Source organism: Hipposideros armiger, unplaced genomic scaffold (assembly GCF_001890085.2).
Source record: "Hipposideros armiger isolate ML-2016 unplaced genomic scaffold, ASM189008v1 scaffold_176, whole genome shotgun sequence".
NCBI classification, from domain to species: Eukaryota; Metazoa; Chordata; class Mammalia; order Chiroptera; family Hipposideridae; genus Hipposideros; species Hipposideros armiger.
In genome coordinates, this window is record NW_017731526.1 from 878,647 (window position 1) to 893,999 (window position 15,353).

At 39.3% G+C, this 15,353-nt stretch overlaps 1 protein-coding gene across 12 annotated transcripts in view; it reads left to right on the plus strand.

Moving 5' to 3' along the window:
• Window positions 1–15,353, plus strand: part of ZBTB20 (zinc finger and BTB domain containing 20) — a 769,723-nt gene that overhangs the window by 527,505 nt on the left and 226,865 nt on the right. For 11 of the 12 annotated variants that reach the window (XM_019652231.1, XM_019652234.1, XM_019652232.1 and 8 more), the window contains one exon: window positions 15,134–15,256. The gene's annotated coding sequence lies outside the window, so the exon portion shown is untranslated. Of the gene's footprint in view, window positions 1–5,400; window positions 5,627–15,133; window positions 15,257–15,353 lie in introns of those variants that run through there. The other variant, XM_019652241.1, reaches the window with a different exon arrangement.

Genomic DNA, 15,353 nt, shown 5'->3' on the forward strand with positions numbered 1-15,353 from the left:
AGAGGTATTTTGAGAATTAAATGAATATGGTGTAAGTAAACTGCCGAAACCATAGAAAGCAATCAATGGAAGGCAGCCATAATCAAAACAAGGATTGTCCTTATCTTATTTTCAATAACAGCAGCAACAGGGGTGGGAAAATTCTTAAATTTGTTCAAAGGAGGATAAGTTACTTAAAAGATGTATATTAACACCAAGTGTTTGCATGGAAAAGAGGGTTAATAGCCTTTTTCAGAAAATGATCTTCAACAAATAAAGTATTAAAAGGTGTTATAATTATTTGCTCAGTGGCCTGAGAAATAACACCAAGTATATCACCTCTCTGTGTTCTTCCTTCAACTTCCTTAGCCTTTGAAGAAGTTTGAGGGCTAAGTACTATGCAGGGAAGGGTCTCTGTGTGTTCAGTAAAACAGAGCATATCTGAGTCCTCCAGAAACCATTTCAGTATGGACACCTCTGCTCCATCATGAGATGTCATGAGCTATTTATTATAAAGTGACACAGGGATCATGCTTTTCAGGAAGCAATACCACATGAATGAAGACCTGTATAATTTTGACAAGTGTCGCGTATAGCCTGTGCCGCTCCAACAATGTCCTGGAGATCAAAAACAGTGAGGTGGAAAACGGTGTCCATGAAGGTATATAACAGAATACCTCATAGAGCTGTTCTGGATCCCCCACCCCCGACCTAAAGGAATGAAAAGGATCGTTCTTACTCCCAAAATAGAGAAAAGGAACTTTGCAAACTAGACATAACCCACCAAAAATTCGACAGTGGTTATTGTTGGGTCAAAAAAATACAAGTTTTTGGTGTTTTAAAAACTTTACTTATGCTTTTCTAGTACTTTCAAATTTATTATGACTAATATGAGTTACTTTTATATACTTTATTTTGGAGATGTGTCCTTTTAAAATATCATATTAAGTTTTTAATACAGAGAAAAATGAAGAAAAAATTTTTCATAGCCTTGCCACTCATATTCTTACTGGTATTATTTTTAAATATATTGTTGAAAAATTCAAACAGAATAGAAAAGTATGTAAAAGTAAATTTGTTCATCCCTCCAATCGAAAGTGTCTTGTATATCCAGAAAATATATAAACAGAAAAAACTATGTTTATGTATATGCTGGTATATATACACATATATGTCCTCATTTTATTCATGCAAGAGGGATTGTACCACATGTGTCTTATATCTTGTCAGAAAGCGTAGAAATCTACCTTATTCTTTTCTAGCAACTTCACAGTATTCCTTATGGGGGGGGGGGGAATCACAGTTGTTTAACCAGTCACTGAATATTTGGTAATATTCTTACTTTTATAATCAGAAAAATTCAATATCCTTTTTTTTTTTAATGCGTTTGCTAGAACTTAGCCTAGAGTAAACCAAAACCTCTCTGTTTATTATATGGTCACAGGAGAAAAATCACTCTGTGTGTGTGTGTGTGTGTGTATGTATGTAACATATTAGAGACAATTGCCTTGATCTTTACTTTTATAGCATAAAGATTTTATGCTATAAAATGTCAGAATGGCCACAGGCAGAATGGATAATGTCTCTTTGTGATCCAGGCTGAATTGTGGCCTCTCATGGAAGTTGGCATACTTCTTGAAAGTTTTAATGCAGTCACTGATTACAGTGTCTGAGATTTTACTGCAATTTCCATTTGAGTTAAAACTGATTTTGTCCTCAAAATAAAAGCCTTTAAAAACAGAGAAAATAATTATTTATTTCCATGGCAGGAAGTCTAAATCCTTTCATTTTATCTCCTCACATTAAAAAAGAAAAGTACTAAGACATCATTAAAAAGTTGATGCAGAAACAAACTCTTTTTTGAATATCTGAGCTTCAGGACTTATTCTTCAAGTACCTGCTAATGTCCCAGCTACCCAACACAGAGAGATGCAGGAAAAAAATTATATCAAGACTTATTGTGATGCTAGTAAAAAGGCAATTGAGGCTTTTCAAAACCATTTTTCTGCAGGTTAAAAAAAACTTTTTTTAATTTTTTTACCCATGTGCTTTTGAATAGGAAGAATTTTGTTTGTGGATATTGGCAGGATTGCCCTGTGTAAAATGTGGAGATTGCACAACTCTAATGCAGAAAAGTAAATGCACAAGCAAGCCATATTCTAACCTTGAAAACGTGGTTGCTTTTAATGACACAGTACATCAAGGTCAAGAGAAGGTGCCCTCAGCAGATGAAAGACTTTCCAAGTGAAAAAGCTTCATTTACATTTGAAATATATTGAGTTACACATGATTTCTAAGGAACACTTGGTTGTTCTAGTTATAAACATGGCTCATTTCTGTTACCATGTGTCAAGTAATGGATTTACCTCATACATTTCCCCGGTGGGGGGTTTTCTGTGGAAAGGCAGGGGAGAGAAGTGAAGGAGGAAGGTATCCCTCAATATCTTGGTATAAACCCACTAGGTGTCACTGCTTTCAGTGGGACTCTAACAAGAAACCTGTCAGAGGACACATCCCGTGCCTTGGTGAAAAATGAATTTCATGGCACCTTGAGTTTTAACTTCTAATGTACATGGAAAACTGCTTAGGAGACATTCTTGTGTTTATTTACACCGGTGGTTCCCTAACTTTATTTTATTTTGAATTTTTTAAGATTAACTTTTGCAACATTTTTATTGGAACCATGTTTTGTTCAGAAATAGTTTGTCGAAGCTACTCTATAACCTGCACCTCCCTTTGCTTTTTAAATATAAAATGGCATCATTAAAGGTCTTTGAGTACTTTGGTAACAAGATGCATTCAGAAGGGTTGATCTCACATCCTTTGTAAGGCGCTTAAGCAATGAGATGCCACCTGCTTTCATGTCAGTGGTCTGGAAGTGATTTTCTTCTTTCCTTTTTTTCTTATCCTGCCTTTCATTCTGTCTTCTTTCTCTCTTCTTGCTCTTCCTTTCTCTCTCCCCATTTCATGAAAATTCATTTATCTGTGACATTTAAGGACTGTGTCTGAAAGGTGTCTGGAGCTGTGGCTGGCTGTGTACGTCAGTAGTGTCTTCGAACCTGGCACCCTGTCAATATTTGGGGGCCTCAGTAACCGCACTGAAATGCACTGTCTGCCCGCCATCACACTCTTAGTGTCTCAGTAACGAATCCGAACGAATGGATATTAGCGTGTCAATTCCTTTCACAACTGGCAACACATTTTAGACAGTATATGGGCATCTTGCATGTGCCCTCTGCACCTCTCTATTTGTCTGCTTCATTTATGTGATGTCATTTTCCCTCTACATCCAAAAATAGGAATCTCCAAAAAAATACTGTTAAGAAACTGAAGAAAACAGCATCATTGTACAATCTTGGTTTGGTAGGTTTTATAGTACATAGCTACATATTTCGGCAATACATTTTTTTATTATCGTCTAGGTGTTTCTTTTTTGCTTTAGGTTATATTTGGACCAAAATTGTTATTACTAGTTTATGGTAGAAATATATATGTTGGGACTTTCTAGGTAAAATTTCCCTAGTTTACGTATGAGTCTAGTATGACAGAGATATAGCTACATAAAGAAGAAATTTTAGCGGGTTGAAGAGGCAAGGTTGTTCTCTGAAACAAAAACTATTTACATTTTCAAACGCTTGTTAGTGTCCTCCCTACTATGCCTGTGAAATAGCCCATTTGTAAATTGACTCATTAAAGCATTAGTATGTCAATTTTCCCAAGAACTGTCCCAGACAATAGCATTTAGCCTTTCAAGGTTTGTAAGGGAAACCAACATTAGGGCAATAATTTAGTTACTGAACGAAAGGTTACATGTGCCCTCAACCCATATGTAACCTTGACCATACCTTGTAATGAGAATACACCACGAATGTGAAATTTAGAAAAAGGAACAAGAAGATGAAATTTTATCAGATACCAGTCTTGTCTTAGAAATCTGCATGCAATGTAGGATAAGTTTGGAAGAATTTGCCAAACTCTATCTAGGTCATGCTCAGATCAAGCAACCCAGGTGTCCAGATACCAAGCAACTATCCTGAACTCTTCATGCTCCTTGATGAAGTCATGTCTGGCTTCTTTCTTGGACCCCTTGGACCAGCAATTACCTCCAAGTTTAATGAATTCACCCAAGCTTCATCTCACTCACAGATCTTTCCCAGTCTGGGTTTTAGTTCAGGTCCCTCACATCTCAGCGCTTGCTTTCATGTGAGTTGCCAGGATCTGCTCTTCACCAGAGGAATCTTAGGGCCCTTATTGGGACTGAGAAAAGAACTGCCTAATGAACAGCATTAATGCAGTTTCATTTCAACCACTGAAGACAAACTCAGGACCTCTAGAGCCGTTCGTTATACTTCAGGAAGGGAAATATACATGTTTATTTGTTTCATAATTATGAGTCATTTGTAAGGCTAACAGTTCATTTGATCAGCTATAAATGCTGCCTCCAGATTTTATGTCCTAATACAGAAGTCATTTTATAAGTTCAATCACTCATCATCTTTAGTAAGGGAAAGGCCATTGGGAGTTTGTATTGAACTAGGCAGCATGGACGGATAAAAGAATGTCATAGGAGCGCCAACCACCAGAAATCGTCTGGCAATATAAGGGCATGCCTCAAATTCAAAAAAGAAACATGACACAAGAACTGAGAGAGCAGCAAAAAGGAAAGCATAGATATACGTGAATCTGTATATGGCCTGCATCAAGGGATTTGGTATTTTCCCTTCTAATTCATTTCAGTAGAATATAGTAGTACGTACAGCTTCTAATGAACAAAACAAAATGCTCTCCCACCTCTGTCCATACTTGGAACTGTTTTTGTGGTCCCAGAGAAGAGAGAAAAAAAACCCCAACTCTATGCCTCATTAACCACAAGATTTTTACACCACAAACTTCATCTCAAGCTTCATCTCAAGATATAATAGAGAACATTTTCAGTGCTTTCCATGGATGAATTAGAAACATGTCTCTATTACTGCCAGTAGGACTCATCTGCTGGGCTAAGAACTTACCCTCCTCTGGCTCTGGATTCAGAATTTTATGAGCATACATTATGTCTCTTCTTTATTGTATACTGTTTGTTTAACGTTAGACACTTAATCCTTTCTGGGGCAGAGGAAGAAACAGGAATGAGATGAGAACATAGAATCAGCCTGCAGGATTTATAGCTAAGGACAGGAGGAATCTTGTTTTCTTTTGGATCACTTTAGACACACTTTGGAATTGTATTTGAAATTTGATGGGCTGCAATTTAACCATCTCTTCATTAATACTAAAATGTTCCCTTGCCTAAAGCAGGCAAGATTTGGGTTCTTCTTCCTTAGAAATCCTAGCAACTTCTTCAGCTCTTTATTCTCTAGTGTATATTTTGTCTATTGATCACAGAGTGAAATGAAGACAACAAGACGAAAGTGTTGAGGGAATATGTCTGATCTCACCAGGGAAGGCATGTATATGTACTGGCTACCCCTGCCAGAAAAGAAATAGCCACTTGACTGTATGGAGAACGCTTGAAGGAGTTGTTTATCTTAACATAAAGTAGAATCTACTATTATTATGGAGAGGAACTTTGTTGTCACCTCTGTGATGCCTTAGTGACAGACAACACTCAAAGAGAGACCTACAACTCCAACCGGAAAAGACACAAAAGGTAAATGGCCTACCCAGTTTTAGTTCTGTGTTATGGCCCAGGCACAGGGGCACTCTTATTCAGAAATCTGTCCCCTCTATTTTTGGCCAAAAAAATTCATTCTTGTCTTTAGTTTATGAAAGATTGAATGATTTTATAACAACTACTACCTCCACCTTTCTAAAAAGCCTACTTACCATCTTTTAACACAAAAGGGCCCCAAGTAAGATGTGTCATTGCTACAAAAGGACTGCTTTTTAGTACTCACCTCAAGAGCTACTTTATTTTTTTTTAAGATTTTTATTGGGGAATTGGGGGGATGGGAACAGTGCTGGGGAATTAAGGGAAGGGGAACAGACAAGTTGCTGTCCTTTTGTTCTTCGATCTAGTTGTGGAGGACGTTGCTTCACTGGCCCAAGTTGGCACCATCATTGCGCTCTTCCAGGGTGAGGCAGGTCAGTCGCCGGCTTCTGGACGACCACTCACTGCGGCTGCTGGCCGCTCACGCTGGCTGCTGGCCGCTCACGCTGGCTGCTGGCTACACACGGTAGCCCATGGCAACCCACTGCAGCAGGGGCTGCAGCCTATGCTGTCACCAGCGACTCACGGCAGCCCAGCTCCAGGTTGAGCTGTTGTTCAGCATCTTAGCTGTAGAGGGCAGTGTCACTGGCCCTCATATGTGGGATCCGAACCGGGGCCCTCTGGCATCCCAAGCGAGTTCTTAACCATTGTGCCACTCGGCCGGCCCCCTCAAGAGCTACTTTAAAAAAAAGGCTAGTACTGGATTTCTGATGTCCAGCCATTGTCTTTGTTCTTTCTGTAGAAGTGAGCTTTTGAAATAACTATATGCTTCTTCATAATCGAAGACGTCTTCCCCCCAATAATATATAAAGCACATACATTTCAGTTCCTATTCATGTCATAGGGGCCTGGGAGCTAATGGACCCAGTGACCACAAGTGATGAATGTTGAGTTATTGTATATGAATCTCTTGGAATTGTATGCTGGGGGCAGAATAGATCAGGTAGGTATAAGAATAGATTATGCTGGTAGAGAAAACATAGGTTTTCATAGAATAAATTTCTACAAAGACAATAGACTGGTCACAAATAGAGAATAGATTGGACAAAAAAATAGATTGGACTCATTAATCTATTTCAGAGGAAGCCTCTCTATAAATTTCATAAATGAGTTGCTTATGAACATCATTATATTTATATTCAGTGCAATTTAAAAATGAGGTCGTATAGAAATTCAAACTCTTACATAAATGGTGCTTCATGGCTGATCACTCAGGATGGCTGCAGTTCTGGTTAAGGGAGTGTGGCTGATGATACTTTCACATTTACCCTCATTGTCTCTTCTCTGCCAAAATGAAACTCACTATTTGGGAAACTGTACCTGTACCATTTTAATACTTCTGTCTGCAAGTTGTAGAGCTGAAAATCTAACCACCATGCAATGAAATATCCCAGGAAAGCCCCAATATAATTCATTTGGCAATTATTTGATGATACCAGATACTACGTAATGACCAACACAATGCCATGCAATATGTTTTCTTCTTTCTGGGCCCAGTGAGAGCTCTGGTGAACTAAGGCAAAGCTAGAGCTATGATCCAACTCTACTTAACTAGCAGAGCTTTTAATTTTGTCTTAAATGACCAAAAAAAAACAACTCAGAATTCTAACCAATTTATTTGGTGCCAAGTAATTGGGAATTCTCAAGAAATGATTATTCGGGTATCAGAGTCAAAATGGAGAAATAAAGAAATGGCACGTGGGGTCCGTCTTGGGATCTTGTTTTTGATTACCTTGATTATCTAAACGCATTTTCTAATGTTAACAAACACAGTGTATTCTAAATTATTGGTAGCAGCATTTCAAAACTGAAAAACAAAATCAATTTTAATTTAAAATTATATTTTAATATGGATCAGTTGAGGCAGAGTGATGCAAAATCTCATTAAACACAGGACATCAGAGAGTGTAAACAGTTGTGAATCACGATTTTAGGACAGGGGATGCATATTTTCCAAGTACAGTGCATTTATGCGCAGTGTCCAGGTAGCAACCCTTTGAGACGTAGATATAACCACCACTTCAGAGGGAGGACAGTCATTTGAAATGAACACTCAGTAAAACACAAAAGAAAGAGAATGTCATTAGCATTCTTTAGGAAACATCACAAGTGGCAATTCACCCTACAACTCCCTCATCACTTAAGTATAAACTTTCATATAGCTATAGTAGCTTGCATATGTTAGCTCCTCAACTAACACCACATACCTGAATGTGCATTTTCACGGTGTCACTTTTTTGTTATGTGCAGGGGAAGGCATGTAACTTTGTTTCTTTTGAATCTTCTTGCAATTCTCAGATATCCCATCATCTATTATGGCTTGGTAAATCTTATTGATGAACTGAAAATAAAGAAGGACCTGTAGTAGAATCTAGAAGTAGAACACAGAAGGTTGATCAAGAGTGTGAAATGTAAAACTGAAATTTAAAAATATCTGTAGTAGTAGAAGGTATAAGAAGCATACAGAATATAGATATTTCTCCTATTTCCTCTGAGCGTAGATCAGACACTTAATAATACTTGTTCTGAATTCAACTAAATTGAATATGAACATCTTGGAGAGAAAGTTACAAAACCCCTCCCAATAAAATTTAAATTTAACATTTTGAGAAAAAGTTTCTTAAGAAAAAGTTAAAGACATTGACATTTTTTTATCTTAATAAAGAGAAGGTTGGGATAGTGAGTTAATACCACTTTTTAAGCAAGTTATGGGAAGTAAAAAAAAAATCAGTCTTTCTTTTATTCACTGAGGCCCCATAGTGATGAAATATGCTTGTACAGCAACAGAAAAATCTTTAGGTTTGATAATGAGGTATAGTTTTGATAGTGTGGCTTCCAAATACTGAAAGGGAAGTTTGTTTTTCTTCTGTGAAGCTGTTTAGCTTAAACAGGATGCACTCCTATCTTTCCGGAATGGTCCACATGGGTCAGGGAGAAGGGAAGGAATGTCTTCTCAAGGTGGTTCACATTTTCCAAGAGGTCCTTCTCTCTCTTTCATAAAGCCATTGTTATTTAGAAGCAAAAACTGTTGCAAGCCACCAGGACTTCTAAATGCGCTTGGCCAAGGTGAATGCAATAGAAGGGTCCCCAATATTTTAGTGATCACATATGTCACCATCACACTATGCTAAAATCATTTCCTGTTAATTGATTTACTACAAACTTGGAGTTGTGGGTACAGCTGCTGAAAAAATTTATTTGTGAACAAAGAGATTAGAGCATATTGTTCAGTGTTCTGTACAAAGGTGCAGTAGATTTTAGTGGACAAGTTATCACATTGTACTCTCTGTTGGTGTCAATATTCAAAGTCAGGCCCATTACCATTTAACTTAAACCATTCCCTTCCTGTGGCACTAAGTGAAGTATTTTTGATTCATCTCCAAACATATGAAGCCAATATGTGTTGCTGGTATTTGTTATAAAGTAAGGGGAGGCTTCCACAGAGCGGTTTTAGGGAAAAAGAGTCCCTCAATTAAGAAAAAAAGCTGCCTAGCTCTTTCGACTTGCCCTGTACTCTTCTAGGAACAGAGGTACAAGGGATTCAAGCGTCCATCACTAAAGAGTGCTCACAGACTGGTGGGAGAGGCACGTGGAGGTCGTTCACTGCAGTGCAGTGAGCTAGGTATCGGAGTAAAGATATGTGCAAGGTACTGTATAGATGTGCCTGGGGCATTTCCGGTTTATACCTGAGTGGTCTGAGTATAATTATTCATACAGTCCTTTCACCCTCAAAAATGTCCCTGTTTAGAGAACAAATTATATGGCCACCCTGGAAATCACTATGGCAGTCAAGTCTGCCTCAGGTTGTCTAGCAAGATTTTCCACAGAATAGGACAGAAAATCAAAGAGATTAAGAATGCTTTGCCACGCACGTTATCTACATCCAAAGGGAAGTGAAAAACTAGGTAGACTGACATTCATTTCTGCCAGGGACGTCGGAGGGTACAGTGGCATTTTAACTCATGTGGTGTGTGGGCAGATGGACAAAGCAGGACAGTCTAAACCCACTTGTTGGTGTATGATATGCACAAGGGGTGTCATTAAATGAGCCACTCAACTATTAATTCCCTGAAGCTCTCAGGGTTGAGGATGGGGTGAGAAAGAATTAGAAGCCATGGGGGGAATTTTAGAAAGAAAGGTTAAGGTTCAGTATAAGGAAGGATGTTTGGTACAAATAGAGGGTCCTAAAGTGGGAGTGGGTTTCCTGTGGGGTTGAGAGCCCCATGGCCCTGGCGGGGCGCAGCAGAGGCCGAGGTGCCACCGCAAGCAAACCCAGACACCAGGTCAAGACTCAGACCACAGTTTATTTAAGTCCTCTGCCCATCACCCCAGGATCTAATGGTGCTACATCATGCGTGGTGTCTTTTTGAGTAGTCTTTATGTAAGAATCCTGTGCTTGGGGAAACCCCTGCAAGTTAAAAAAAAAAAGTAGAAATACCATGAAGAAAAAAAAAACAGTTGCGTGAACTACAACCTCTTGTGATCTACTTGTGAACACACACTAAAAAGAGATGAGGAAATGTTGCTGCAGATCCCCCTGGGCTTTCTTTGCCACTCATGTCAGGAAAGCCACCATTAGACACATAATATTCAGAAGACATGCCTCACTCTGGTTTCCACCTCTTGGACACATATTCATTTTAAGATAGAGTTGCTGCCGAGTCTTGCTCACTGGTTTGATTTGCATAGCTCTGAGTTACATACGAATGGGACCTGTGGCAAAGCTATCATTAAAGAGAAACAAAGCAGAAGATTGAACAAAGGATGCATTCTGTGCAAAGTTTGAAGTTTAGACTGTTTCAGTAATCCTTGTCATGGTGAGAAAGATGTCCGCCCCTTCCCCCACCTAAAAAAACAGCAGACAAGTGACAAAGGGAGGCTCCCTGGAGGTAACATGGGAGCAGTGAGTAGGGTGAACTAAAGGCTGTACAGATGAAGAGAGAGAAAGGAGTTGGCATGGACACAGGGAGAGGCAGCCAAACACCCTGCATTCACAGCACAGAGATACGTGATTAGGTTAAAATCACTCTCACCTTCTCCCAGTGTATTAAAGTGGGACTAGGTCAGGCTGGGGCGAAAGGAATGACATTGTGATGATGCTCAGCTTTCCCAGAGGCCTCACAAGGATGGCGACACAGCTAGAACCAGAACATTCTCACTGGCCCTTGTATATCAAATTCTTGAATATCTGCATTTACAGATTCATATGTTTTCCTGCAAACGCAAGAAAAGAGTCTTCTGAAGGCTGTAAATGACTTTAGTTCTTCAGTGATTTAAGAGTGTAAGGGCTTTGGAGTAAGGGAAAACTCATTTCAAATCTCTGCATCTTATAGATTCATGGTAAAGTTGTCAATTCTATGTTTTAGTTCCAACATGTGAAAAAAAATTGGTACTACATATACCACAGAGCTTATGTAAAGATTATATCACACATGTAAATTGTATAAGACATGTAGTGCCTGGCAAGTGATTATTAACAATAACATTTTTGTTCAGCAAGGACTCTTACCCATTTCTGTCACATTCTCTGTCACCCACACCCCGCTCTGCCTCACCTCACGTCGTTACTATCTGTCTGGTCCGTGGCGTTTCACCCTCTGGTCCAGCTTTGCCTTTTCCCCAAGATGCTGTGGGTGTCGATCTCTCTGCTTCCAAACCTCATGCTTCCACGTTCTTCCGGAGGGATAGCTAGAATTATTCATAAATTCAGTCCAGAAATAGACAGAAATTTTAAATCATACATAGGACACATGACTTTTAGGAAATACTATTCTTGTTCTTGAATTCTGAATGTACTGTTCATCTTTTAGAGCTTTGACCCTGAGGCCATTCGTGTCAGGTGAACAAGGAATCAGTATTATTATTTTTGTACCCCCCTCCCAAGAGGTTAAAATGACTCACCAAGAGTCACTCAGTGGTCTTGGATGCAGAACCCAATGAGACAATCTTGGATTCTTGGTTCAAAACCTTCCAGGGTCTCCATTTACTATGAAAACGTCACCCTAGAGAGGGATGATCCCAGGGGTCCATTTTACATTATGATATTATTTCTTACACATGAAATGCTTCCAGGATTTGGACTGGCCCTCTGGTTACCCACAGAATACAGAGAGAAGGCCATGTAAATTCCCACAGTTGGAGCAGTCCTTGTCACCAAAATTCTCATATGTGAGATTACATGTCGGTGTCTATGACATAGTCAGGCCGTGGCTTCTCAGGATCTACTTATTACAAGTGAGATTATGTGCCTTGAAGCATATGGCCTTGATATATGATCCCGGAGCAAAAGAGCAAGGTATTTTAAGCTGGCCACAATTTTATTGACTCTCACAGGCTTGCTTTGTAGTCATTCCAATAAACTAGATGAGAAATTTCTGATGCTGCAAGCTATCCTGTCCCTAGGACTCCATTTCATGATTCAGAGTCCAACTAAACAACTCAAGAGTGCTTTTGTGTGACACTGTGACCACAGGGATAAATAATTGCTTAGTAATTCTCTTTGAGGCAGAAAATTCTAAACATGGAGGAACCATTTCCCCTTAATGGGAGCCAGAAATCCTGTAAGTGCTTGAAATGGCATTCACAAGTCTGAATGGTAAACAGATAAAAACAGGAGCGCACCAGTTGCACAAATGACTTGCCTGTCACAAACTTGTCATTGCAGGAATCTAACATTTCTTTCACAGAGCCCGATGGAAAGCAGGGAACAAACAGACCCTGCTGACGTTTTGGCTCTGCTAAGCCTTCCTCTGAGCTAAAGCGTCTGCAGCATCTTCCTGTCCTAGACCCTTTATCTGCTGAAGTTAGCTGATACTGTACATGTCAAAGAAATGTTTGACTATTGCATTAACAAGTCGATGACAAGCAAGTTATTCCTGCAACTGAAATACTGCTGCTTTTAGCAGGCTGCCATTTTGACCTTCATCTTATTATACAGAGGAACCCTAACAGAGCAAGGCTCGAGGGAGATAGCAGTACTGTGGCCCTGGGCCTGTACGGATGAGTAAGGACCACCTGTCTAGGGTTTAGGTGCAGTGGGGTAGTGGACACACCAGGCAATTCCATCAGGGTTATGGGTGGGATTTTCTAGTAAAATGTAAATATTGCCAACACATTGAACTGTCCCAAGGATTCCTCTTGCTGAGATAAAGGGAGCTGCACAGCAATTCATTTTCACCCGCACTCCCTCTACCCTCCAACACATGTGCCACACACAGGCCTGCATATACTTTATAAAATGTTAATAGCTAGAAAACTTAATGAAAATCGTATACCAGCTGTACATATAGTTTTTGCCAGTTCTTGGAGTCCCTCCTATCAGTAGCCTCTCCTTGCCTCCTCCTCATTCAGCATAACATCTGGAACCGTCTAAGCCTAATCAGAACCATGCTCTTATCCCCTGAAAAGCGAGGTGTGGCCATTAGCCTCCTCACAGGAACCTCTGAGAGCTCCAAGACTCCACCAGTCCATCTGCAACCTCGGCTGCCAGCAGGGGAGTGCTCATCCACTGGGCAGCTTCTGAAGCTTGCCTTTCTGTGTGAGGAGCCTTCCTCCCCTGGGGGACTCCACCTGTGGTGTCCCCAGTGTGTGCAGTCCAGTGGGTCTCAGGCTTATCAGCCTACGGAGCCGAGCTGGAGCCTGTAACAGGAGCCTTGCCTGCTGCTGGGGTATTTTGCCTCTGCCGGTGCCATAGGTATATCAGCACTTGGAACAATGGAGCATTTGCCCTAAGACTTTGGCCTTTTCATAAAGCTGAGCTTCTCTTATTCAACAAGGTGTCAGGTGCCCTGTATTCTTTTTAGACCCCTCGTTAAGGGTGCATTGATAGTGTCTTATCTGGTTTAAATATTGACGTGAAACGCTTGCATTCTCAGACATTTTCTGGCTGGTGCCCCAGGTGCTTTCATTTTTTAAAGTCTTGTGTAAAAATGATTATCATTGTTCAGCCATGAGAACCCAAATTTCTTGCCAAAGTAGCGATGGAGCTTAACTTTCTTTTATATTTGGCAAATTGACCACCTTCTGTCTCCCAGATGAATTGTTCTACTCCCATCCCAAATATCTCATGCTGTAATCTATACCTCAGCTTTGTTACCTCTGAAGACAGGTGGGAAGGGTGTGAGAAGAGGGTCCTGTGTTTTACACAGTTAAGTGCATTGTCCCTGGAAAAGGAAGTGAAAGTAGTTTGAGGTGAGGTGGCACTTACATGTTCTGTAAAAGAAAACATGAAAACAAACGGTTTTAATTTTAAATGGAGTTTTAGTGACTTTTTGTTTCTTTTGAAAGTCCCTAATAGGATTTCTGTAATGATTTTGTGTTTTCTTTCTTAATAGAACTTAAATGGCAAAGAAATGATATGCTATTTTTGATTCAGGAAAAAAATAAAAATCTTTTTTATGGGAACTCTCTTTTTAAATACACATTAGGGAATAGATAATGGCAGCAACAAAAAAAATGTTCTCTCTCCCCATTTAGGGGATAGCTGATTAGTGTATGTGTTTGTGTTTTTAATATATATTTACTTATTTGATTATTTGTCTATTTATTTTAAGAATACAAGAAAGGAAGAAAGAAAAGAAAAATCCTTATGTTGGAATACTTTCATGAGACTTACAGAATTTTAGGGCTAGAAAGGAGCTTCATGACAGGGCTGTGACTTTGCGTCACACTCGTACTTCAGCGATGTGGGTACTGAGACCTAAAGATGTTTAATAACATGAACAAAGATATCCAACAGGCTTGTGGCAGAGCTGGGCCTAAATCAAAGGCCCAACTTTCAATCCAAGCAATACTTTCTCATAAATTACATTAAAAGTTTTTAAACTTTCTTTAAAACAAAGACAGTCTTACTTGAATAATTTACATTGATGTGCTTAAATCTGATACTGTATTTGCTTTTTGGATAACTGGGGCTATGTACTGGGTAAGCCAACCTAGAGATGTACATTTGAACAGTTTGGAGACATTTCTTCCTAAGCTGTATGATATGTGAGTCATGCTAGGAACAGTTATAATTTCAGTTAATTGTTTTCTCTTACGTGACTTCAAAGAAATGCTCCATTCCCATTTTAGGCACCTGAAAACATGTATTTTTAAGTGAGTCTGTTCCTTTAAAAAGTATTCATGTAAATAGGTCATAGTCTAACATTCTTGGAGATAAAAGATCTTTTATTAGATTAAAAGAAATCTGTTTTTTATTCCCACTTTTAGCCATGTTTCAGTGTGTCCCTGTAATTGTCAGTTTCAACAAAACACTGATTAAGTCAAAACATCGATGTTTTTGTTTGTTTTGGCTCTTTAGTTTAACACAAGAGGATAAAAAATGCATTTACCTTTTCGCAGCTATGATAATTATATACTTTATTTTTCATTTATGCAAAACTTATTTTTGAGGTTTTTCTTTTTGTTTCATTTCTTCGTTTTTGCGTTTTCCAAACATCTGTACAGTGGCTGGTGGCGAGAGAAGCAGTGACTGGCACTTTTCCTCCACGTTTTGAGAGAAAGAGAATTGGCTGGCTGGAATAAAACCTTGCTTTCCATATGGTCGACTTGAAATACTGCATTGAAAAGGTACCGTCTCTTTTTCCTTTATGAAACCAGAGGTGAAACCCATGAACAAATAGCCATATTGATGCCAGACCACCTGTTGATTCACATTAGAGAAGTC